A 26563-nucleotide genomic window follows, 5' to 3' on the forward strand; every position below is an offset into this window, starting at 1 on the left:
GCACACACACGCGCGCGCGCACACACGCACACATGCACACGCGCACACACACACACCACACACGCGCACATACATACACGCACACACACACACGCGCACGCACACACATACACGCGCACACACACGCGCGCGCGCGCACACACGCACACACACACATGCACACACCATACACGCGCACATACATACACACACACACGCACACACATACACGCGCACACACACGCGCGCGCGCGCACACACGCACACATGCACACGCGCACACACACACACCATACACGCGCACATACATACACGCACACACACACACGCGCACGCACACACATACACGCGCACACGCACACACACGCGCGCGCGCGCACACACGCACACACACATGCACACGCGCACACACGCACGCGCGCCGTTCGTTGGCTTTGCGCACCGAAATGATCGAGCGGCGTCTGTGGAAGCGAACAAACTCTGGATCTGCCGCGACCTCGGACGTGAGAGGAGTCCGCGTCTCAGCAGGTGCTCGCGCGCTTCCCCCTTCACGGAGCGCTCTGCCCCACCGCTTTACCCAACCGGCTCTAGTTCGACGTTCCTAGACATCTCCCCACCGAAGCATTGATTGGCGATCAATAATACTTTATTGCTGTATGTATGCTGCACTTATTTTGCACCGTACGTAGCCAACCGTGCTAATCGGAGGTGCGGAGTAAGGACATCAAACGAAACACAAAAAAATCAGCGAACACATCGAGATTGCTGTGTCTCTTAACATTCATTACGCCGTAGTGGTCACAATGTTATCAACACATTGGCGCTTACAAAATAAAATATTTGTCAACGTAACAATCTTGTCGGGTGGTGGAAGGTTATTGACAGAAATTGTTGGTAAAAAAAACGACCACGACCACGTTGCCGAACCCAACAAATAAACATGGGTCATTGCATTGGCGACAAAAGAAAGCACCTGCTCCATCTCACCCCCTTGCTTCCACCAATCGGAAGTTATCTCCTGCCCGGGCCTAGCTCCCTTTGTCTACCCGTGCTCCCTCAACTCAGCCCGCACCCTCCGCGACTCTCTCCTCGCGGAGCGATTTCTGCTTCGCTCCCCTGGCCCGGTCGACGGCGTCTCCGGTTCGAGCTCAAATTTCCTCCTCCCTCTTCCTCCCTCTTCCTGACTATCCAACAATCTGCTGCTGCCTCAAAGCCTTCCCATAGGGCCTCTGACTCTCTCCTGCTCCTCCTGTGAGGTTCACAAGGACTGTTAACCGATCCTCTCCGGGGGGGGGGGGGGGGGGAGTGAATCATTACATCCCTGCGTCATATCTTAGACGTGGAACAAGGCGGCAGCAGCAGGAGCAGCATTGCATCTACAAGCCGCATAGACAGACGCACACGCGCACGCACACAATTAATGGATGCATCAGAGTCACTGCCAATTAAATGCAATGCTTCCCATTTAACGCCAATATCACAACTCCATTTTAGATTTTGCCGTTGGTTTAAATTGGCAATAAAATCACTCGTGGCCCCTCAGTCGCGATGGAGCCATTCCGTGATCACCGCGGATTTGCATCGCTCTCCCACTCACCATCGCTCTACCACTCCACTCACCATCGCTCTCTCACTCCACTGACCATCGCTCTCCCACTCACCATCGCTCTACCACTCCACTGACCATCGCTCTCCCACTCACCATCGCTCTCTCACTCCACTGACCATCGCTCTACCACTCACCATCGCTCTACCACTCCACTGACCATCGCTCTCCCACTCACCATCGCTCTACCACTCCACTGACCATCGCTCTACCACTCACCATCGCTCTACCACTCCACTGACCATCGCTCTCCCACTCACCATCGCTCTACCACTCCACTGACCATCGCTCTACCACTCACCATCGCTCTACCACTCCACTGACCATCGCTCTCCCACTCACCATCGCTCTACCACTCCACTGACCATCGCTCTCCCACGTACCATCGCTCTCTCACTCCACTGACCATCGCTCTACCACTCACCATCGCTCTACCACTCCACTGACCATCGCTCTCCCACTCACCATCGCTCTACCACTCCACTGACCATCGCTCTCCCACTCACCATCGCTCTCCCACTCACCATCGCTCTCCCACTCACCATCGCTCTCCCACTCACCATCGCTCTCTCACTCCACTGACCATCGCTCTCCCACTCACCATCGCTCTACAACTCCACTGACCATCGCTCTACCACTCACCATCACTCTACCACTCACCACGGCATGTTCACGACCAAACTCGAGAGCGCGTCGGGATGGGCCCTCTCCGTCTGCCTTACATTGAAATCGGCGATTGTAAATGCGCGATTGGCATCGGTCATGCACGCCCTTCAATTACTTTCAGCGCAAATGTAAAAAAAAAACATCCTCGCTAATCTTTCATTTTAACCAACGAGGTGTAAAACAGTGAGACGAATCGTTCAAAATGTGGGCGCGAGAGTGTCATTTATAAAATTAATCAACCTCTGTAATAGCTTTTTATTTAACAAAATGAGTCCCCAATAGAAGACAATGCGCCGTCGTCTCTGTGTGTGTGAGAAAGAGATACTGTAGATCTATGGTGGATATCAATGGGGTGTCCTTAGTCGCTCAGAGACGGCGTTTGTGCGGCTCAACCACAGCACTCCGCGGTGTGCGCGCGGTTGGCTCTGTGTGGCCCGTCACGCAGCGCCCAATTGTCTCGCTGGGTGGCCGGCAACACACCCGGCCCGCCTTTGTATCCCCAGTGGCTATATTTACACACCGCACCAGGTACTCATTTGAGGCTGAGTCGACCTAGGGGTGGTCCAGGACCGGTTCAAATAATCGTCACCGGTCTTGACCGTGAGCGGGAATTGAACGTGTTGTTGTCATTCGACATCATCATCGTCGTCGTCGTTGTGTTCGTCGCCGTGGTGACATTGATATTAATACCGCGTCTCCCGTGCTCGGTGCCGACCGTGCTGATTGGACGTAATTCATCTCTTTTTTTATATTCTACCAAGTAAGGTCCACTGAGCTGCGACGTAGCTCTTGTTCAGAAGAGTCCCTGGCCACACAGGACAGCTCAACGAAGTGGCTTATCATGCGGACAATTATAGCAGCCAAATACTCTGAACGCGTGATGTTGATTCTGAATGTGGAGGGACCGGACAAGAATCCATGCGATCACGGGGTAAAACGTGCAAATTTCAAATATACAGGCATCAGGGTCGGGATCGAACACGCGATCCCCTGTATACCAGGCGAAGGAGTTAACACCTCGCGACGGCAGCCTCCCACGTGGTCAATAAACAAATCGCCCTGAATGAAAATGTAAATATTCATTTAACAAATGCTAAATAACGTTAAAAGCAAATCGAATGCACCTCATTAATTTCATTTCATTTATTCGGTATAACCCCGTGAGCCATGCGGCTCTTGATTCGGATGCAACCGCAACAAAATAAAAACATGAACAAGAAACATCTTAAAGTGACTACACGCAACAGAAAAATCTTGGAAAAAACAGCAAAGTCTTCCAGAAAAAAACACAGAATTTCAACGCTGTGAAAAAAAATCCCAGTGGGATACAAGTCAAACAATAACAACCATAAGACAATGTAGATTAAAGTTATCAGGCTAATTCTGTACTACAACAAACAAACATGGTTAAAGCAAAACGTTTTAAAAATCACCAAAATAAAGCTATAAAAACAATGTAACAGTGATCATAGGAACTGTGATTCAAATGTAACAATAAACGATATACCTAACATGTACGACCAAACTTTGAAGCCATCGTTGATCTCATCAAAGCTCGCAAGCGAAGCGTGGTCGAGTCTGGGAGTGCAGACTGTTGTTGGCTTGGCCTGCAAAGATGACAGAAAGATAATGGATTATTGAATCCATCGGTGCGGAGCTCTGAGTGGTGACCCACTGCTGGCTGTAGCGGCTTCTCTCCGAGACTCGGTTTGTTTCCCACATGAAGTGAAACATTCGGCAACGGCCTCGGCCCAACGTTCCAATGCAGCAAGACCCTCGTTAAAAGGGGTCTCGAGACTCAGCGAGGCTGTCCTGAGTAAAGGCGTTGTCATTATTATTTGAATTCCCCACGGATATATATATATTTGCTCGTGGTTGGAATCGAACCTTGAACTCCACACGGACTGACCGAGTGCTGAGCACAGTCCGAGCAAGGCCACCACGCCCGCCGTGCAGTGCCGCCCGCCCTCTTGCTGTCCGACTCACCGATGTTCGGAGCGCCCACTGTGTAGCTTTGCTCGGGAACGACGGCCTCTGCCGTCAATTGGATGGAGCCGCTTGCATTCCCGGATGCGTGGCAAGGTCACGGCGTAGGAGCGCTTTTATCGCAACAAAATGACCGTTTTTTGATAGAGCGCCCTCCTCAAACGCCGCGTCATCTCAGAGCACCTCACGTCGCATCTCATCCGGCAGCAGCTGTCCCTCGTGGGCACAGCGCGACTCAGCACCCCACCTGCAACAGCAGAGAGCACTGATTGTGGTGTGTAATCCCAGTCAGCCAGCAGGAGAGTACGTCCTCCGAGGAGATGGAGCGATTACTTACGTGTTTGTATTGCATCGCAGGGTCGTGAGAGGTGGTGGCGACTTGGTGGAGGTCGTTCAACAGCCGATCGACTACGGATGATGAAAAACACCGGAGCAAGGGTCAAGGGTCAGGGTCAGGACCAGGTTTTGAAGTTATAATTATTGCAAACAGAATGATAATCGTGCACAAAAGAGTAATATTATACTGCGCCTATTGCTAACTATTGAGAGCGCCGCGGTGGCTATGAGATGTTAACTCCCTCGCCTGCTAAACAGGAGGTCGTGGGTTCGATCCTGACCCTGGCGCCTGCTGCTGTATATTTGGAGTTTGCGTGTCTCTCTCCACGTGGTGAGATGTTAACTCCCTCGCCTGCTATACAGGAGGTCGTGGGTTCGATCCTGACCCTGGCGCCTGCTGCTGTATATTTAGAGTGTGTGTATATCTCTTCCATTGGTCACGTGGATTTCTTTCTGCGGGTCCTCTGGCTTTTCCCCTCCATATTTAGAATCAACACGCGTTTCGAATATTTGTCTGCTAGAAATTTCCATATGTAAGGGCCACTTCGTTGAGCTATCATTTGTGGCCAGGTCGCTTCTAAACAAAAGAGCTACATAGCTTCGTGGGTCTTACCTGGTACAATAAACAAGAGAGAGTTTAATTGGCTAGTTTGCAGTCCAATTTACTGCTGGCTGAAGGAATCCACACGCTGTGTCGACTATGCATGTTCTCCCAATGATCGCGTGGATTTTTCTCCGGGTCCTCCGTTTTTCCGCTCCACATAAAAACAAAACCATGCGTTTAGAGTACTTGGCCGCAATACATTCCACGTGATATTAAGCTACCATGTGTGGCCAGGTGGCTTCTGAAAAATATCTACACAGCTCAGTGGGACTTTTCCTGGAAACATACAAATAGTAATTATATATTTTTTTATTTTTAGAATAAAAAACCCCGCCCCACAAACACACTATCGTCTGCCTGCAAATAAACGCACGACACAATTTTGGATACATCTCCACGATGAGAAAAACAAGGTGGAGGCCATAGAGACAGCCACGAGATGGCAAAGTCGCAATCCTGAGAGCCCGACGGAAGGCTGAGACAGTGAATGACGTGGGGACTGGTTTGAGTGCATCCGCCGCAGGTAACTTTACAGCGCGTTGCTAACACGCCCCCGCAGTGGAGCGGATAAGTGCGTTGTTTTCCCCCTTCACATGAATCGTTCAAATTGTGACACTGTACCAAGATGACAGAAAAACAAACCCCAAAACCTTAGCAGCTTCACAATCCAACTTGGCAGCCATTTTTGCCAATATGGCCGCAAATAATGTCGAGTTTTCTCTCCAGAAACTTGTTTCGATTATTTAAGTGTCGGGTTCCATGTTGATGAGCATGCAGTAACCGATTGCTACAATGTTTCCAACTTCTCAGATAGTTCGTATGAATCTTGTCACGGCAATGTGGTGAGAATTGGTAAAAGAAAAAGTGAATGAGGGACCGCTAGAAACATCATCACTGCGCAGCTCAGCGTGGGGTTCAGTCGCAGCCATTGTATTTGTACTCCGCATCCACTTGTAATTTAGGAACTCAAACGCTCCCTAATCAGCCCCATAATAGCTAGGTAGCTGCACCTCAATCGACAGGAAGAGCTAGCGTGGGAAAGCCAAGCCAAGGGTGACGGGGCTTTCGTGGTCTGGACGGTGTGTACACATGGCACGGGACTTTCACTGCACTGGATGAGCGATCGGGATAGGTTTGGGGCAAAGGCGTGAACCTCGCCGTATCCGATACATTGAACGTGCGGAAGTGAAAGGTAGTAAAGTGACAAACCCTTGACATTGAACTCTTAATCTCAACCTCTGAAAATGGGCAATTCCTGCTAACATTGTTTCCCCAGTGCTAATGATTCCAAACAACACCAGGTACTCATTTATGGCTGAGTCGACGGAGAGGAATCCAAGAATACTGATGTAAAATCATGGCTGGGAAGACCTCGGGTAGTCAGGTTCAGAGAGCAGTTTCCTATCCACTGCGTGCCACACACAAAGACAAAGATCCCCAGTATAGCCCCAACAGACTGTTGGGGAAAGTGCAGTTAGCGAGCACCTATGAAAGCCGGCACGGCACACGAGGTGGTGGGTGGCCAGCACCACGTCCGGCCGCCTTTGTCTCCCAAGTGGCGATGTTTTTACACATCGCATCAGGTATTCAGAGTGGAGGCCCAGGACCGGTTGAGATAATCGTCACCGGTGTTGGCCTGTGAGCGGTAATCGAACTCGGGACCGCGGGTTTGCAGCGCAGCGCGCTAGCAAGCGACACCTCAAGCTTTCTGCCCGAGGTGGCCACTGGCAACATGCCTTCCTTCCACCTTGGCTCACGGTGGGCAAAATTGAAAGGGGGAACTTCCACGTTTCACCCCCCATACGCGGCAGTGGCACAACGGCGAGCGCGTGCCGACGTAAATGCAGCGTCAATGTTTAAGCGGTACACCGAATACCAACACCACCACCACCACAACAACAACAATACCCGGGGCAGGCGACGCAGCCTCAGCGCCTTCCCTTGACACATCGCCCCCACCCCCGGCCCCTCCCTATTGCCAATGTGACCGCATCTACGGAACATCTAAGCAGGCTTTGAGCCTGGATAAGTGCCTTAATGGTCGAGCAGCAGCGTACAGAGACAAAGGCAGCTCGCTGTAGGACTTGCCGGGTCAACGTGAGGGCAGCAACGCGAATTGCTGTTGTACTGTTCTTCTCTATGCTGCCCGCCTTCACCACCCAAGTATGGTCCAGGACTAGCTCCCGTTACCCGGACGGCGTGGCGAGGCTCTCGTTCAGCAGTGGATTGACGAAGAGCGCTGCACAGGTGCGCATGGCAAAGGTTTAACAGCGAACACAATGTGCCATGAATAACAACAACAATAACAACAAAAAAGACAAATCCGCAGTAAAACTCTTTTCAGGGTGGATTTTGCATTGGACTTAGTGCCGGATTAAGCGAGTGCTGGGCCTGTAGCATATGCTGTTATAAAGGGGCCCGAAATAAAAAAAAACACGTACATATTAAAACACAAATTGTTTTACTTGTGTAGAGGTGTAATTGTAAAGATGTATGGGCACGGATGGGTAACAAACACAAGGGGCGTGGTTAGGGCCGTACACAGAGGAGGTGCTCACACCGACGTCCGCACCTGCATCCCCCACGGGTCCCTCCCGGGGGCCGAGTACTATTGTAATATAGTTGAGGACTCTTGGACGCCGGGGTTGGAGGCACACGTATTTATTCCGCGTCAGTTGGCACAATCAAGGACATACAACACTGGAGGGGGTATCGGCCCCCTCACCCGGCTAGCTGGGGATACACTAGCTAGCTATGCCTAACCTACCTCCTAGTCCTCCACTAACGGGCTAGGGGAGGCTATCTGGCCCGACACTGGTAAGTCGGGCTTACGGTACCCGGAGTCCCAGACCAGCTCTGATAAGAGCACCGGCTCTGGCTCTCGGGACCACGCCGCTGGCTCGGTCCTGTTCGGCCCTGATAAGGGCGACGATCCAGGGGAGTCCAGGGCTCTATCTGGACGATTTTCAGTCTTCACTGGTTTAGCTTTAACATTATTCCCCGAGCCCTCCGGCTCATCTCCTTATATACCAAAACCCCCCACTGAGGGGTGGGGCCAGGCTGCCCGGTGCGGACGTCGTTGAGAGCACCTCCCCGTGCACTCACGTAGCCCCGCCCACTGTGTTTGTTTCCCGTGTGATCCCATGTATAACAGGCCCTCAGTAACACCCCTACACCACCCCCCCCCACCCCGTACAGCTCGCAGCCGTCCCGGCTGCAACAAAATGACAATAAAAGTGTATTTACCCCTTGACCCCGCGTGTGCCTCACAATTTTTTTTCTCAACAATAACGAGAACGAGAACAACAACAAGAACAACAACAACAAGAAGAGAAAATAACCCGACGCACCCCCCCCCCCGAATAAATACGAATTCCGTAAAAGCACCCTATATACAATTTGCAGGGAACCACACCACACACACAACACACAGCGAACACAACATATGTGCAATCCAATGTGCAGGGAACACACCACCCACACAACACACAGTGAACACAACATATGTACATTTCTTCCGGCATCACAAAAGTCTGCGCATTTTTGCGCGCGTCCTTGCAGCAGGCTCGTCACACGGGGCAACCCCGGATGGCGGACTGTCAGGTGGCAACTGTCCGTCTCCGAGTGAGTCTCTTTTTGATTCCGCGAGACACTCGGCATCCCCAGGAGGGGTTGTCGGGCGTGAGCCCGTCACTCCTGGTGCACCTGGGGGCGGGACAGCCGGCAACATGTTAGGTGAGAGCAGCGGAGACGGACCCTGTGAGTCGGTCGACCCCCCACATGTTTGGCCACGCGTGTGTGAAGTGGGAATTCGTACCGCAACGAAGGGTTTTAATCTGGAGGGGTGCACAAACCACCGCCGTTTCCCCCATTTGATGCGTACGCACTGAGGCCGCAAAACCTCAACCACCTCCACAGGGCACCGCCATGGCCGCACCAGTTTAGAGGAGGTTGCAAGTGGTACCTGTGGACAGTGCAGCCATGCCTTGTCCCCCGGCTTCCACTGCAGCACGTGCGCCCGACCCAGTCTGAGCCTCTCGTTAGCTTTCTGACGGAGGTCGGAATTTTGCATGGCAGCATCCCGTGCCTCTGTTAATTTAGCAAGATTAAATTTAACATGGATCGGCCAATTTAGTTTTACCCTGCGGCGCGGGGATCTGCAGCTGGGCCCGAACAGGCGGGTCAGGTTCGCGGCCATACATCAGGAAGAAGGGGGAAAATCCCGTTGCCGCATGGGGGGCCATTCTATATGCTGCCAAGACCCCTTGAATTTGCAGGTCCCAATCGGTCTGTGAGTCCTGAAACCTACTGTGACAACATCGACGTGATGGTTCGATGCAGACGCTCGACCATCCCGTCAGTTTGCGGGTGATACGGGGAGGTACGAATTTTTTTCGTGCCCAGGAGCTCACAGACTTGTTGGAGTAGTTTTGCCGGAAAATGTTTTGCCCTGGTCGGTCAGCAGCCGCTCCGGAGCACCTTTGTCCAGGACGTATCCCTGGACAAAGGCCTCCTTGATGGCTGCTGCCGACTGGTTGGCAAGGGGCCAGGCCATAGGCCAGCGCGTAAAGTATTCCACACTGGTCAACAAATATCTATTGCCCCTGGGGGTGGCGGGGAATGGGCCTAGAATATCCAGCGCGACAAGCTCGTTGACTCTGGAGACTTTGATAGATTGCAAAGGCGGGTTAGACTCCCGTGCTGGTGGTTTCCGTTGCGCACACCGAGGGCATGACCCCAACAGATCCCCGACATCCCTTGTCATGCCCGGCCAAAAAAAATTAAGCTGGAGCAAGGCGAGGGTCTTTTGGGTCCCCAGGTGGAGGAGGCGCTCATGAGCGGCCCACACCACCTTACTCCGCAACCCAGAAGGGACCACCAGCCGATGTCGATGGGATCTCCCGTCCCAATGCATTAGCAGACCCTGGACCATTTCCCATGAGTCGGCATCACCCCTCCCCCACCCAACACCGCCGACGCGACGACGCAACGCGAGGAGGGAGGTATCCTCCATCTGGAGGCGCCCCCATTCAGTGACAGGCAACCCCAACAGGGAATTTTTTCCCTGTTGTGCGATCGAATTTGTCATCGACGTTGCGTCGTCGGCGGCTGCCAAGACCGGAACGGATATCTGACCCGGAGGCCTGCAACGTCCCGACCCCAGGAGGCATGCGCATTCGGAGGTGGTTGGCATGCGCGACAGAGCATCCGCATTGGTGTGGCGAACGCCCTTACGGTACGTAGTTTCAAAATCAAAGTCCTGGAGAATCTCCAACCATCGAGACAATTGTCCCGATGGTTGTTGAACTCGCAGGGCGTACTGTAGTGCCGCATGATCTGTACGGACGGTGAAACGGCGACCGTACAGATATGGGCGGTACTGTTGGATGAAATTGACAATTGCCAACAGTTCCCGACGGGTGACACAATATCTTTGCTCCGCTGGAGACAACACCCGACTACCGTACGCGACTACCCGTTCTACGCCGTCAACCACCTGGGAAAGCACGCCCCCAATACCCGTGTTGCTCACATCGGTGTCGAGCAAAAAGGGTTTAGAAAAATCGGGGTAAACCAAGGGAGGAGCTTTTACCAGAGCGTCCCGAAGGGAGCGGAAAGCAGCCTCCTCCTCCTGTCCCCAATGAAACCGGACCCCCTTTGACGTCAAAGCGTGTAGGGGCTTCGCAATTATCGCAAAATCCGCGACAAACCGTCAGTAATACGACGCGAATCCAACGAAACTCCTGACCTCTCCCACAGAGGTGGGAGTCGGCCAGGAGCTGACGCACTGCGTTTTGGCGGGATCGGTAGCAATACCTGAGCGTCCGACGATATGTCCCAAATAACGCACAGATTCGCGTAACAGATGACATTTTTGGGGTTTAAATTTCAAATTAGCAGCCCGCATTTTGAGGAAAACCGCCCGCAACCTCTGGAGATGTTCGTCAAATGTTTTGCTAAAGACGATAACGTCATCTAAATAAATCAAGCACGAGTCCCATTGCAATCCAGCCAAAACCAATTCCATCAATCGCTGGAAAGTTGCCGGCGCTGAGTGGAGTCCCATCGGCAACCGGTTGAATTGGAACAGGCCGTGCGGTGTACGAAATGCAGTTTTAGGCTTTGAATCATCGTCCAGAGGAAGCTGCCAGAATCCCGAAAGCAAATCCAATGTGGAGAAGAATCGCGCTCCCTCCAAGGCGTCAAGCGATTCGTCCATCCGTGGAAGCGGGTATGCGTCGGCAACAGAAATTTTGTTGAGGCGACGAAAATCGACGCAAAAACGCAACGAGCCGTCCTGTTTTTTTACCAGGACGATCGGCGCTCCCCAAGGGCTGGTAGAGGGAGAAATGATGTCGGCGGCTAACATGTCATCAACGGCCGATTTGACATGGTCTTTTTCGGTGGGACTTAACCGAAAAAAATTCTGGCGTATTGGCGCGCTGTCACCTGTATCAATATGGTGACGCAGCAGATGAGTACAGCCCAAATCGAATTTGTTCCGACTGAAAACGTCGGAAAATTCACGCAGCAGTGTTTTAAGCTTTTGACGCTCTAAATACGACAGGTCCGTCGATCCCGCACAAAGCGCCTCGAGCCACCCTTCATCGCTGTCCGAATGTGGTCGCGGCAGAGGGACAGCGCTTACGTGATTCGCGACGGGTTCCTCACAGGGCACCGGCGTTGCGTGAGCAAGCACGGTCCCCTGTGGAACCACCACCGTCTGCGACCCCACATTGAGGACCACGATGAAAGGATCCCCGTCCCCTTTAACGATGGTCTGGGCCGGAATTAAATGAGGTCCGCTAACCCCGGCCCTAGACGGCCCCAGCAGAACCCCCTGGTCCCCAATGCCTTTAGCGAAGGGCCGACGAAGTTTAAGAGGCACCAACATTTGTGCCCCCGGCGGTACGCGTACCGTTCTATCGACGAACGCCGGTACCGTCGCGAACGCCGTCCAACCCGCAGCGGGGGACGGCAGAAATGCCATGCGTCGGCCCGACGGGAGCTCAATGCAGCCCTGGTCGATTAAAATACGAATCGGCATTTTGCCCAGGAAGTCCGTCCCCAGCAGGCACGGAACCGCCAGCGAGGAGGAAACAAAAATCGGGCCAGATAATTTGATATCACCGATACAAATTTGTGCTCGAATTTGTCCAATGATGCCAAGTGAGCCCCCATTAGCAGCATAGAATGGACCGTTAACGGGCAGCAAAGGACGGCTCTGGACAGGAAGAATATTGTAAATGAGTTCCGAAATGATGGTCGCCGATGCTCCCGTATCGACCAGGATGCGCACCTCAACCCCGTCAATGTGCCCCACAACGGCTGACGACCCCGACGATGCGGCCACAACGCGATGGGCCAACACGGACCACTGGCTGGGTTCGATATGAGTCCCCACAGTGGTGCGTGTTGGCGCGACGGTGTGCAATGTCGGCCCCCCGTTCGTTGCGGTGTGCGAGTGTGTGACGGGTGTGTGCGTGGGCCAAACATGAGGGGTGCCGCGACTCGCCGGTTTATGTTGATGGAGCTTAGGAGGAGGGCCGGTGTCCTGTCGAGGCGTCGTCCCGCGCTGCCGAGGAGAGCGGCACCCCGAGGCGACATGGCCCCGGATGCCGCAATTGTAACAGCGCGGGAGCGCTGGCGACGACGATGGTTGGTCGAGGCGGCTCGATCCGTCCCGGCCCGCCCGTACTCCCGCTCTCTGCTGCAGTTGACGGTCGACGGCGCAAATTTCCTCCGCCGGGAGGGTGGCTGCAGCCACAGCACGCCCGGTCGCTGCCTTACTGGCCTTCCGTCGCTGCGAGAGTAGGTTGGCGTGGAGGAGTCGTGCAGCCTGGAGGGAACACATTTCTGCGTCGTCCTGTGCCACGACGACGATGTCCAAGTCGTCCGCCAGCAGGAGGATCTTCTCCGTTACCATAGCGTCCACGCCTTCGTTGTCCATTCGTGGGAAGGCCATCTTTGCCAGTGCCAGGAGACTCGTACGATACGCCAGGGGCGACTCCTTTGCACCTCGCTGGCAATCATAAAAGAGCTGCCTGCAGTCCGACGGTGGTCCGTAGACTGCAGCCAGCAGCTGCAGTGCCATCTGTAGCGTGGAGCGTTTGTCTTTCGGCGCCGATGTAAGAGTGGCGAGGGCGTCGCTGTCGAGGAGCGCCAGCAGCGCGCGGAGAGCCTCGGCATCTGTCCACTGCGCTATTTCCTGGTGTGTGAGGAAGCACCGCTGGAAGCCGCCCCAGTCGCCATCCTCGCCCACAAACTCCTTGAGTGGAGGTAGCCGTTGGTGCAACGCAGTGGCCGCCGTGGAAGGTCGCTCTCCGTTGTCCCCGTCACTCGGCTCGGCTTCGGCGCGAACGACGGATGGCATCGCCGGTCGCACCAGTGGTGACGCTCTGTCCGCTGGTGATGACGCGGCAGCCACTGTACGCCCGACGTCGGACGCGAGGTTCAGGCCGGCCACGCCCTCAGCAGCTGCTGCGGCGATGACGGGAGATTCGAAGTCGGGCTCCGTTGAAATGGCGGGAAGGCGCGCTGGTCGTCGGCTGTCGTCGCCCCGTGGCGGTCCACCAGCCCCCAGCCGTGTGATCTGTTCCAGCGTGGCGGCAGCAGCGTACAGCAGCTCCGCCAGTTTCGCGTGAGCCTGCCTCAGTCCATCTGTCGATGGCTCCCCTCCATCCCGATGCTGCGGTGTGGATACATCCGGCCCCGGCTGCTCGATGCCTTCTTCAGCCGTCTCGGGTTCCACAACTGCAGCGGTGTCCTCCGCCTCCGGTACCCTGGCTCGAGCTGTCCGGCGCGTGTCCATGTTCGTGGTCGTTCACTTCTGTCACCAGATGTGATATAGTTGAGGACTCTTGGACGCCGGGGTTGGAGGCACACGTATTTATTCTGTGTCAGTTGGCACAATCACGGACATACAACACTGGAGGGGGTATCGGCCCCCTCACCCGGCTAGCTGGGGATACACTTGCTAGCTATGCCTAACCTACCTCCTAGTCCTCCACTAACGGGCTAGGGGAGGCTATCTGGCCCGACACTGGTAAGTCGGGCTTACGGTACCCAGAGTCCCAGACCAGCTCTGATAAGAACACCAGCTCTGGCTCTCGGGACCACGCCGCTGGCTCGGTCCTGTTCGGCCCTGATAAGGGCGGCGATCCAGGGGAGTCCAGGGCTCTATCTGGACGATTTTCAGTCTTCACTGGTTTAGCTTTAACATTATTCCCCGAGCCCTCCGGCTCATCTCCTTATATACCAAAACCCCCCACTGAGGGGTGGGGCCAGGCTGCCCGGTGCGGACGTCGTTGAGAGCACCTCCCCGTGCACTCACGTAGCCCCGCCCACTGTGTTTGTTTCCCGTGTGATCCCATGTATAACAGGCCCTCCGTAACACCCCTATACTATAAAAGGTGGTGAGCCGGAGTGCTCGAGGTCGAGTGTTAGCTTAAACCAGCGAAGAGTGAAGACCAGCTAGAACAGGCCCCGGAGCTCCCCTGGCTCGCTGTCCTTGTCAGGACCGACCAGGGCAAGCCGGTGGCGTGGCCCCGAGAGCCCAGACTGACGTTCTTATAAGAGCCGGTCTGGAGACTCAGGTTGCCGGGATCCCAGCTTGACCAGGGCTGGGATAGGTAGCCTCCCCTAGCTCCGTAGTGGAGGACTCGGGCGTAGGTTAGCGGGGTTAGACGTGGTGTCTCCCTGTTAGACGAGTGAAGTGGACGATACCCCTTCAAGTGCTGTGTATTCCCGTTACTGTACACAAGTTGGTGTTAATAAAAAAGTGTGCCTCCAACCACGTCGTCCAAGCCTCCTGCAACTTACTACACTTGCACAGTAAAGTAATCGTATTTTTCATTATGCTATACAGCCAGATAATACGACAAATCGCTTACCTTAAACACCCAGTCGTTGAGAAAAGTTGAAGGCGATATAGTACTATAGTAACAGAGCAAGTGCAGAATCACTGAACCGGAATTGATAGCTTGAAAGCATTTAGCGCGGGGCCCTTGAAAGTGCCGGGCCCGTAGCTACTACATAAGTAGCTACTACACATGTAGTAGCTACTTTTGCTACTGGGATAATCCGGCACTGATTGGACTGTGGAATCGACTGCGGAATTGTGATCGCCACTCCTGAGCCGTGATAATGAATTCAATGGCGAGAAGTGCGAATGTTATTTTAACAAACAATGATGACAACGCCGAGCAGCCAGAAACAAATTGCACCGTTAAGAGTCCATCCAAATCTGTCAGTGATGACAATGCTCATCGTCACAGACGGGGGGGGGGGGGGGGTTAATTGCAGGCGTTGCATTTGAGCTCGGCGATAAGAAGTTTGGGGGAGAAAGAGACGAGAGGAGGGATTCCGAAGTTGTGCATTGCGTCATTGGCGTCTAGGTCAGCTGTGGTGGCAATGTGCCACGTGTTCCGCCGTGCGTTTGTCGCTCGCTGTGCAACAGCGACTCGGAGGCAGCTGAGGGTTAGCGGATCGCGCGAAGATCATTACCGATAGCCAAAGAGTTGGGAAATGACAGCGATTGGGTTCGTGAACCCGTCCGTGCGGGCTTTTGAGGATGTTTCTTCTAGGTACACGATTGTATGACTGCAGACAAAACAATTAGTAATTGAACAAATACTTATCGGGAAAAAATCGTCTCTTAATGAGAACCGTTTCTTGAAACGTCATTTAAACGTCATCCTATTATGTCAGTGAATTTGAACAAATTGAAGGTCAGTTATATATAGTGCTACAGTGACATGAAGTGAGGTGTTTTATGACGTAGTTTTGTGCAATATTCACTGCCATTAAATTGACACAAGATACAATGATACTCTATTCTTTGGGTCTTTCGGTAAAGTCACGTAGATAGTTACAAGTCAATATAAATAGTAAATTTAAAATAAAGAAAAAACACCGACGTTGCGATCACAACACAAGCGGTCGTCATCAGGAGGAAAGAGGGGGACAGCTGCTCAATGCAGATAGTTGCATAGTGGGCGGGGCTAGAGATGCTAGTATCATAAATTAGCATGTTAGTGCCATAAATTAGCATGTTAGTGTCATAAATTAGCATGTTAATGTCATAAATTAGCATGTTAGTGTCATAAATTAGCATGTTAGTGTCATAAATTAGCATGTTAGTGTCATAAATTAGCATGTTAGTGTCATAAATTAGCATGTTAATGCCATAAATTAGCATGTTAATGTCATAAATTAGCATGTTAATGTCATAAATTAGCATGTTAATGCCATTAATTAGCATGTTAGTGTCATAAATTAGCATGTTAATGTCATAAATTAGCATGTTAGTGTCATAAATTAGCATGTTAATGTCATAAATTAGCATGTTAGTGTCATAAATTAGCATGTTAATGCCATAAATTAGCATGTCAATGACATAAATTAGCATGTTAGTGTCATAAATTAGCATGTTAGTGTCATAAATTAGCATGTTAGTGTCATAAATTAGCATGTTAGTGTCATAAATTAGCATGTTAGTGTCATAAATTAGCATGTTAGTGTCATAAATTAGCATGTTAGTGTCATAAATTAGCATGTTAATGTCATAAATTAGCATGTTAATGTCATAAATTAGCATGTTAGTGTCATAAATTAACATGTTAATGCCATAAATTAGCATGTTAGTGTCATAAATTAGCATATTAATGTCATAAATTAGCATGTTAATGTCATAAATTAGCATGTTAGTGTCATAAATTAGCATATTAATGTCATAAATTAGCATGTTAGTGTCATAAATTAGCATGTTAATGTCATAAATTAGCATGTTAGTGTCATAAATTAGCATGTTAATGCCATAAATTAACATGTTAATGCCATAAATTAGCATATTAATGTCATAAATTAGCATGTTAATGTCATAAATTAGCATGTTAATGCCATAAATTAGCATGTTAATGTCATAAATTAGCATGTTAGTGTCATAAATTTGCATGTTAATGTCATAAATTAGCATGTTAATGCCATAAATTAGCATGTTAGTGTCATAAATTAGCATGTTAATGCCATAAATTAGCATATTAATGTCATAAATTAGCATGTTAGTGTCATTAATTAGCATGTCAATGCCATAAATTAGCATGTTAGTGTCATAAATTAGCATGTTAGTGTCATAAATTAGCATGTTAGTGTCATAAATTAGCATGTTAATGCCATAAATTAGCATGTTAGTGTCATAAATTAGCATGTTAATGCCATAAATTAGCATGTTAATGCCATAAATTAGCATATTAATGTCATAAATTGGCATGTTAATGTCATAAATTAGCATATTAATGTCATAAATTAGCATGTTAATGTCATAAATTAGCATGTTAATGCCATAAATTAGCATGTTAGTGTCATAAATTAGCATGTTAGTGTCATAAATTAGCATGTTAGTGTCATAAATTAGCATGTTAATGCCATAAATTAGCATGTTAGTGTCATAAATTAGCATGTTAATGTCATAAATTAGCATGTTAGTGTCATAAATTTGCATGTTAATGTCTTAAATTAGCATGTTAGTGTCATAAATTAGCATGTTAGTGTCATAAATTAGCATGTTAATGTCATAAATTAGCATGTTAATGTCATAAATCAGCATGTTAGTGTCTTGAATTAGCATGTTAGTGTCATAAATTAGCATGTTAGTGTCATACATTAGCATGTTAGTGTCATAAATTAGCATGTTAGTGTCATAAATTAGCATGTTAATGCCATAAATTAGCATGTCAATGACATAAATTAGCATATTAATGTCATAAATTAGTATGTTAGTGTCATAAATTAGCATGTTAATGTCATAAATTAGCATGTTAGTGTCATAAATTAGCATGTTAATGTCATAAATTAACATGTGAATGTCATAAATTAACATGTTAATGTCATAAATTAGCATGTCAATGACATAAATTAGCATGTTAATGTCATAAATTAGCATGTTCATGTCATAAATTAGCATGTTAATGTCATAAATAAGCATGTTAATGTCATAAATTAGCATGTTAGTGTCATAAATTAGCATGTTAGTGTCATAAATTAGCATGTTAGTGTCATAAATTAGCATGTTAATGTCATAAATTAGCATGTTAATGTCATAAATTAGCATGTTAGTGTCATAAATTAACATGTTAATGCCATAAATTAGCATGTTAGTGTCATAAATTAGCATATTAATGTCATAAATTAGCATGTTAATGTCATAAATTAGCATGTTAGTGTCATAAATTAGCATATTAATGTCATAAATTAGCATGTTAGTGTCATAAATTAGCATGTTAATGTCATAAATTAGCATGTTAGTGTCATAAATTAGCATGTTAATGCCATAAATTAACATGTTAATGCCATAAATTAGCATATTAATGTCATAAATTAGCATGTTAATGTCATAAATTAGCATGTTAATGCCATAAATTAGCATGTTAATGTCATAAATTAGCATGTTAGTGTCATAAATTTGCATGTTAATGTCATAAATTAGCATGTTAATGCCATAAATTAGCATGTTAGTGTCATAAATTAGCATGTTAATGCCATAAATTAGCATATTAATGTCATAAATTAGCATGTTAGTGTCATTAATTAGCATGTCAATGCCATAAATTAGCATGTTAGTGTCATAAATTAGCATGTTAGTGTCATAAATTAGCATGTTAGTGTCATAAATTAGCATGTTAATGCCATAAATTAGCATGTTAGTGTCATAAATTAGCATGTTAATGCCATAAATTAGCATGTTAATGCCATAAATTAGCATATTAATGTCATAAATTGGCATGTTAATGTCATAAATTAGCATATTAATGTCATAAATTAGCATGTTAATGTCATAAATTAGCATGTTAATGCCATAAATTAGCATGTTAGTGTCATAAATTAGCATGTTAGTGTCATAAATTAGCATGTTAGTGTCATAAATTAGCATGTTAATGCCATAAATTAGCATGTTAGTGTCATAAATTAGCATGTTAATGTCATAAATTAGCATGTTAGTGTCATAAATTTGCATGTTAATGTCTTAAATTAGCATGTTAGTGTCATAAATTAGCATGTTAGTGTCATAAATTAGCATGTTAATGTCATAAATTAGCATGTTAATGTCATAAATCAGCATGTTAGTGTCTTGAATTAGCATGTTAGTGTCATAAATTAGCATGTTAGTGTCATACATTAGCATGTTAGTGTCATAAATTAGCATGTTAGTGTCATAAATTAGCATGTTAATGCCATAAATTAGCATGTCAATGACATAAATTAGCATATTAATGTCATAAATTAGTATGTTAGTGTCATAAATTAGCATGTTAATGTCATAAATTAGCATGTTAGTGTCATAAATTAGCATGTTAATGTCATAAATTAACATGTGAATGTCATAAATTAACATGTTAATGTCATAAATTAGCATGTCAATGACATAAATTAGCATGTTAATGTCATAAATTAGCATGTTCATGTCATAAATTAGCATGTTAATGTCATAAATAAGCATGTTAATGTCATAAATTAGCATGTTAGTGTCATAAATTAGCATGTTAGTGTCATAAATTAGCATGTTAATGTCATAAATTAGCATGTTAGTGTCATAAATTAGCATGTTAATGTCATAAATTAGCATGTTAATGTCATAAATTAACATGTTAATGTCATAAATTAACATGTTAATGTCATAAATTAGCATGTCAATGACATAAATTAGCATGTTAATGTCATAAATTAGCATGTTAATGTCATAAATTAGCATGTTAATGTCATAAATTAGCATGTTAATGTCATAAATTAGCATGTTAGTGTCATAAATTAGCATGTTAGTGTCATAAATTAGCATGTTAATGTCATAAATTAGCATGTTAGTGTCATAAATTAGCATGTTAATGTCATAAATTAGCATGTTAGTGTCATAAATTAGCATGTTAGTGTCATAAATTAGCATATTAATGTCGTAAATTAGCATATTAATGTCATTAATTAGCATGTTAGTGTCATAAATTAGCATGTTAGTGTCATAAATGAGCATGTTAGTGTCATAAATTAGCATGTTAATGCCATAAATTAGCATATTAATGTCATAAATTAGCATGTTAATGTCATAAATTAGCATATTAATGTCATAAATTAGCATATTAACGTCATAAATTAGCATATTAATGTCATGAATTAGCATGTTAGTGTCATAAATGAGCATGTTAGTGTCATAAATTAGCATGTTAATGCCGTAAATTAGCATATTAATGTCATAAATTAGCATGTTAATGTCATAAATTAGCATGTTAATGTCATAAATTAGCATGTTAGTGCCATAAATTAGCATGTTAATGCCATAAATTAGCATATTAATGGCATAAATTAGCATGTTAATGTCATAAATTAGCATGTTAGTGTCATATATTAGCATGTTAATGTCATAAATTAGCATGTTAATGTCATAAATTAGCATGTTAGTGGCATAAATTAGCATATTAATGTCATAAATTAGAATGTTAATGCCATAAATTAGCATGTTAGTGTCATAAATTAGCATGTTAATGCCATAAATTAGCATGTTAATGCCATAAATTAGCATGTTAGTGTCATTAATTAGCATGTTAATGTAAGATCGGAGAGCCACAGCGAGAAATTCAACCTGTTGATGTGAAATCGGAGAGCCGAAGCCACGGGGAAAAATTCTAAAAAAATCACTACGGAAGGTGGCAGGATGGGAACATCACAGCCAGTTCAGACTTAAACTGGTTGATGACGTCTTTCCAATGATTGCCAAGTTTGTACCCATCCTCTCGGTTGAAATTGTATCTGTGTCTATATATGTGGATGGCTTCATGAACGAATCTTTGTTGATAGCCAGTGGGCTTACAAAGTACCTTCGTCTTAGAGAAATCGATTTCGTGTGAGCCAGCCGCATCAAAACAATGACCAGCCATGGCCGACGTGTTGGGCCTGAACTCCTTGACTGTTAAAAATGTTCTTAAATATTACAGCTTCCGTCCTAGGACGGGTAAACAAACTAGTTAACTATGTTCTATCATAAGGGGCCGTCCATAAATGACGTCACGCACCTGGGGGGGGGGGAGTCACACATTTGTGACGATGTGTGATGGGGGGGGGGGTTTAAATGAATATAGACACGTTCTACTTAATTAAATCGACTTTTTAAGAAAAATGTTCTCCTACAACATCAGAGTGCAGCGCCACATTAAATACGCACTACAATGACAATAGTTTAAAGCGATTTGAAGCGTGTTTTCTATTTTTGGGGGGGGGGGAGGCAGAGCTTTGTGACGTCACATTTGAGGGGGCGGTCTGACTTCTTGTGACGCCGTGTGACGAGGGGGGGGGGGGTTCAAAAATCGTCCAAAATCGCGTGGCGTCATTTATGGACGGCCCCCAAGGCTGTGCTAATAAACAATGTGCAGAGTTCTATTGTATTTCTAATATTACCGGATCCTCCGGGAAGAGGAGCCTTGAGATGCCGGTTTAACCACAGCCGGGATTCGAACCCAGAATCTGAGCCCCGGCCGCATTCTACCTCTGAACATTTCAGAGGGACGGGGGCGGCGGGGGGGTTAAGTGGTGACGGTGGCGCAGCAATTAGCGCAATACACGACAAACCCAACAAACCCAAGTTCGATTCCCAGCCACGACGACCACCAGTGACGCGTGAGACCCGAACCAGATCCCTGGACTCCGCTGCACGAACCCCGCGCGGAGCAGCGCCGTGAAGTGTGGGGATCTAACAAGCCCCGCGACCGACACGGCGTGGTGAGCGAGGCCTTCATCCAGCAGTGCATCGCTACAGGGCTGATAATTATTCTCATTATTATGGGGGGCACTTACCTGGCATGGGATTAAGCGAATGCGCCCATCTCAGCTCTCTCGCCTTTGCGAGGTACGCAGCGCTCGCTGCGCTGAGCAGCGCTGCGACCCTCACAGGAGAGCGCCGCGTCCCCCCAAGGAAGCTCATACAGTAGCCCGCACGCCGCGCAGCACGAAGGGGCCCATCGGTATCTGTCACCGCCACGCGGAGCCGGGGCAATTACACGCGGGGACACGCGGGGCCACACGCGCGGCCACGTAGCTGCGGACGATTTGGTTTGGGGGAGGGCAGAGAGTGGAGGGTAGGAGGAGGTGTGGGGTCGCGGGCCGGGAGAAGCGATGGGGTTTGTGTGGGAGTTGAGGGGGGGGGGTGCTATCCCCCGGCATGTGAGGCTCGTATCGAGCTCGTGCTGTGGTACGCGATATATTTTACGATAGCAAGGTAAAGGTCACAGCCTGCACAGTGCTGACCCACCGCGGCTGCACGCACCGGTGGTGCTGCTCCTCTCCCACGTGTTGCTCGGAACGATGCGAAGTTGCGTCTCTGGCCGGGAGTTCATCGATCGCTCGCCGATGTGACGCCACGCGTCGCTCGCGCCTCTCTCGCGACGAGGAGGAACGCCAGAAGACTGTGGGCGACCTCCGACCCCTACGATGCGAAGTGAGGGATGGAGACCGCGTGGGAAGGTGGCCTTCATCCAGCAGTGGATAGACAATGGCTGCTGCTGCTGATGATGATAATGATGATGACGAATACGGCCACTAGCAAACTCTACTTAGAACGCGTTGAAATCATCTCACCGGCAATCTTGAGACGTCGAACAACAGCGCGGGGAAGCGACCCGATCGTTAAGGGTCATTTGAGACGCACATGATTTAGTGACGCTGCTGCTGCTGGCGTGTTGGCAGTGGTGCACACAAACAAACACCTCCGATTAGCGCGCTTGGCTACATGCGGTGCGAACGAAGTTCACCGTGTATGTAAGCTGAACTTCTTTCGCACCGTACGTAGCCAAACCGTGCAGCAACAAACACAATTCGTCAACAACAACAACATTGCGTGTCACTAAATAAGAAAATAAAAAAGCCTCGTGTATAAAATAACAGGCGACGTTTCCAGGGATAATTCTCACCACATCGAGGACGTCCTCTCGCTCTCCGCTCTTGACCACTGCTCAGGGTACCCCCACCTCCTCCTGCACCGGTCGGCCGGCGAGCGAACCACCCAAGAAACGCGTTCGGCGTGACTCGAGATTCCTTGCTGCGTGCGCGCGCCCCGCGTAGCCCCGGGGCTTATTGGCGCGCTCATTTGCGAGCGAATTCGCACATAGCAGCCTCCAAATGAGTCTTTGCTCGCTCGGGTTAGAGCGCAGATGGGAAAGAAAGGATTATAACACTCCGTTCTGCGCTCATTCCGGCGCTTCACACATCCTAACAATAACTCGCTGCGCGCTCCTCTCTTCCCCAAGCCCCTGACAGACGCGGGCAGCAGAGGGATCAGCGAGCAGTAAGAGTGCGGGGTGAGTGGAGAATCAACGTCCGTTTCAGAGTGTTTTGGCTGCAATACATTCCGGCGTGATGATGATGATGCTGCTGATAAGCCAGGCCGCTTCTGAAAAAGAGCCAAATAGCTCAGTGGGGCCTTACACGGCAAAATAAAAAAATGTTTATAGAGTGTTGGTGGAGTGAGAGCGTTGCCGGGTTAGTAGCGCTCTGCGCTACGAACCCGGTGACCCGAGTTCGATTCCCGCTCACAGCGAATCAACACCGTTGACGATTATCTGAACTGGTGCCGAGCCTCCTCTACGTCAACTCAGCCTCAAATGAGTACTGTGCTTGCTGCGATGTATAAACATCGCCACTCCGGAGACAAAGGCAGACGGGTGAATATCCGACCACACCTTATGAGATGCTCGCTCATAGTACTTGCCCCAACAGTCGGTGTGGGCTACACGGGGGAGCTTTGTCTTTATCCGAGTGTGAGATCCCCTCCACCCCATCGTGACCCTCCAACCCTGCCTCCCCAACGCCCCTCGCATGAATCAGGCGAGTGTGAGACCTGGTCCTGAGCGCGTATCGTCAGCTTTCTGTGTGTGTGCCCGTGTGTGTGTGTCTGTGTGAGTGTGTGTCTGTGTGAGTGTGTGTCTGTGTGTCCGTCGTGGGGAGCGGTGGTGTAGCGATTGTTGCACTACCAAACCCGGCGACTCGAGTTCGATTCCCGCTCACGGCCAACACCAGCGACGATTATCTGAACCGGTCGTGGGCCTCCCCCTAGGTCGACTCAGCCTCAAACGAGTACCTGGTGCAATGGTGTGTAAACATCGCCACTAGGGGAGACAAAGGCGGCCGGGCGCAAGTCTTGGCCACCCACCCCCTCGTGTGCCGTGCCGGCCATCATTGGTGCTCGCTAACAGCACTTGCCCCAACAGTCTGCTCAGGCTATGCGGGGGATCTTTGTCTTTGTCCGTCTGGATTGATGCGAACTCACGTGAACCAATGCAGCAGCAGCAGCGTTTCCTTGAGGATGTCCCCTCGTGTTTTGATATTTTTCACATGCGTCTTGATTTCGTCGCATTTATACCGCAAAGCATCGCGATGCCCTCTTTAGTGGGTGGGGGGGGGGGGAGATGTCACTAAAACATTGAACGAGTCAATCGAGCCGCAGGTCACGGCTTTTCCATTGCAGCGCGCGCGTGTCCAGGCGCGACACCCTGGCACGCAGACACACACAGCGTCCCTCTGCCACAGCAGTGGGCGAATGAGGGTTCACCAACAACAACAACATCAACAACAACAGTGGAGTGCCTACGTGAGTTTACGTGTTAAACTGACTCACCTCTATGGGGACGAGACTTTTCTTCAAACCAGAAAATTGGAGAAACTCCAAATTAAGCAGATGAAACTGTTGTCTTCACTGGCGTTCCTCAAACTATGCAGAGATTCAAAGGTAACACCACACGCAGTTCATTAACCCCCCCCCCCCCCACTTTGCACAAGAGCACAGAAGCGTGGTCACCACATCTGCGTCTATATATAAGGAACGAAACAGGCGGACAAATCTGGCTGTCGCCTGATGAAGCTAGTTGTAATTACTGGCGAAACGTCGTACTCAGATTGTCAATGTTGTGGCTTGGCTCTCCAACACACCGGTGTGCTGTACTAGTGACGAATTGACCACGTTCTGTTGACGTGACAACCCTTACTAGTTGGCTGTGTCGGGTGGTGGCGGGTTTTAACGACACAACATTTATATTTTTACGCGATCTAACTATAAAAAACCCCTCTATTATGGATGCATTCGTGACTGTTGTGAACGACCTTGAATCGCGCGTAACGATTTATCAACGCGACGTCTCGCAGGGTCTCAAGACCTCCTTTTGAGCAGGGTACTGCATTAGAGATTTTTTATCACCATTTCCACATTCAAAGCTCCCGCGCAGATACATTCAAGAGAATCAATTTCTGGATGATGCTATTATCGTGTCTTACTCGCTCGCACGTAGGCGCAACCATATTTAGCCTCCCAGATCCGGCGAGATTGGGAGCATTCGGTGTGATTCCGTGGCAGGGAATTGTCTTCATTGAATCAGAATATGTATTAACACCGGAGGAATCAGATTAGCTATAAAGCTCTTTTTTTACAGATGTCCAGTAGGGGCGGGTCAAAACTTTACAACAATAAACAATATAAAAAAACACGACGGAGAGTGCAAAGTATAGGGAAGCTAAACAAATCACTTACAAAACGTACACAAATAAAACAAAACTATTCTTTTTTCATTTTCCCAGGTAAAGCCCACTGATCTATCAGCTTATTATCACGTGGAAACGTAGAGCAGCAAAATAATCGAACTAATTGGCTAAAGGTGGTGATGTGAGGTGTGGGGGGAGAGCCGGGAGCGGACCATGTCAACGCCGTAGCGCGCTGGAGAGGCGTGCCGGGGGGGGGGGGGGGTCCGTGGGGCGAGGCTCGGAGCGATCTCACGAGAGGCGGAGAGCCCCGATTTAGCGCCGTCTTTATCTCGCACGCCGCACGCAGCGCTATCGGGGCGACCGCTGATCTTCTCTTCCTTTAGCACACACACACAGAGCACCAAAGACAAAGATCCCCCGTATAGGCGTGCAGATTTGCTGGGGGGGGGGGGGCAAGTGCTGTTAGCGAATGCTCCGCAAAAGGCGACTTGTGCGCGCGAGTCGTCTTGGGTTGTCGGGCTATAACCTCTCGCAGACGAGGTATCTCTCCGGTGCTGACGTGTTCGTCACAAACCGCACCGGGTACCACATTAAAGGCCGAGTCGATCTAGCGGAGGCCCACGGGAAGCCCAGGATTAGCATGGCATCATTCACCGCTAATATTAGCCGTGGCTGGGAAATCGAACTCAGGTGGCACGGGATCATAGTACAGTGCAATAACCACTGCGTGACCACTCCATCTCGTGTGCGTGCGTGGGGAGCGGTGGCGCAGCGGTTAGCGCGCCGCACTACAAACACGACCATCCGAGTTCGATTCCCGCTCACGGCCACCAACGCCAGTGACGAGTATCTGAATTGGTCCTGGGCCTCCGCCAGGT

General features: G+C 48.9%; 1 long non-coding RNA gene across 1 annotated transcript; it reads right to left on the bottom strand.

The window, feature by feature from the left end:
* Positions 1 to 3727: 3727 nt before the first annotated feature.
* LOC133347417 (uncharacterized) lies at positions 3728 to 22477 on the bottom strand. Its single transcript, XR_009755712.1, has 4 exons — positions 22468 to 22477; positions 4575 to 4645; positions 4238 to 4484; positions 3728 to 3858 (listed from the first exon to the last, which is right to left on the bottom strand). It is a non-coding gene; the product is annotated as an uncharacterized LOC133347417 (long non-coding RNA).
* Positions 22478 to 26563: the final 4086 nt, after the last annotated feature.

This window comes from Lethenteron reissneri, chromosome 26 (assembly GCF_015708825.2).
Source record: "Lethenteron reissneri isolate LAM-NWPU_2019-01 chromosome 26, ASM1570882v1, whole genome shotgun sequence".
NCBI lineage: Eukaryota > Metazoa > Chordata > Hyperoartia > Petromyzontiformes > Petromyzontidae > Lethenteron > Lethenteron reissneri.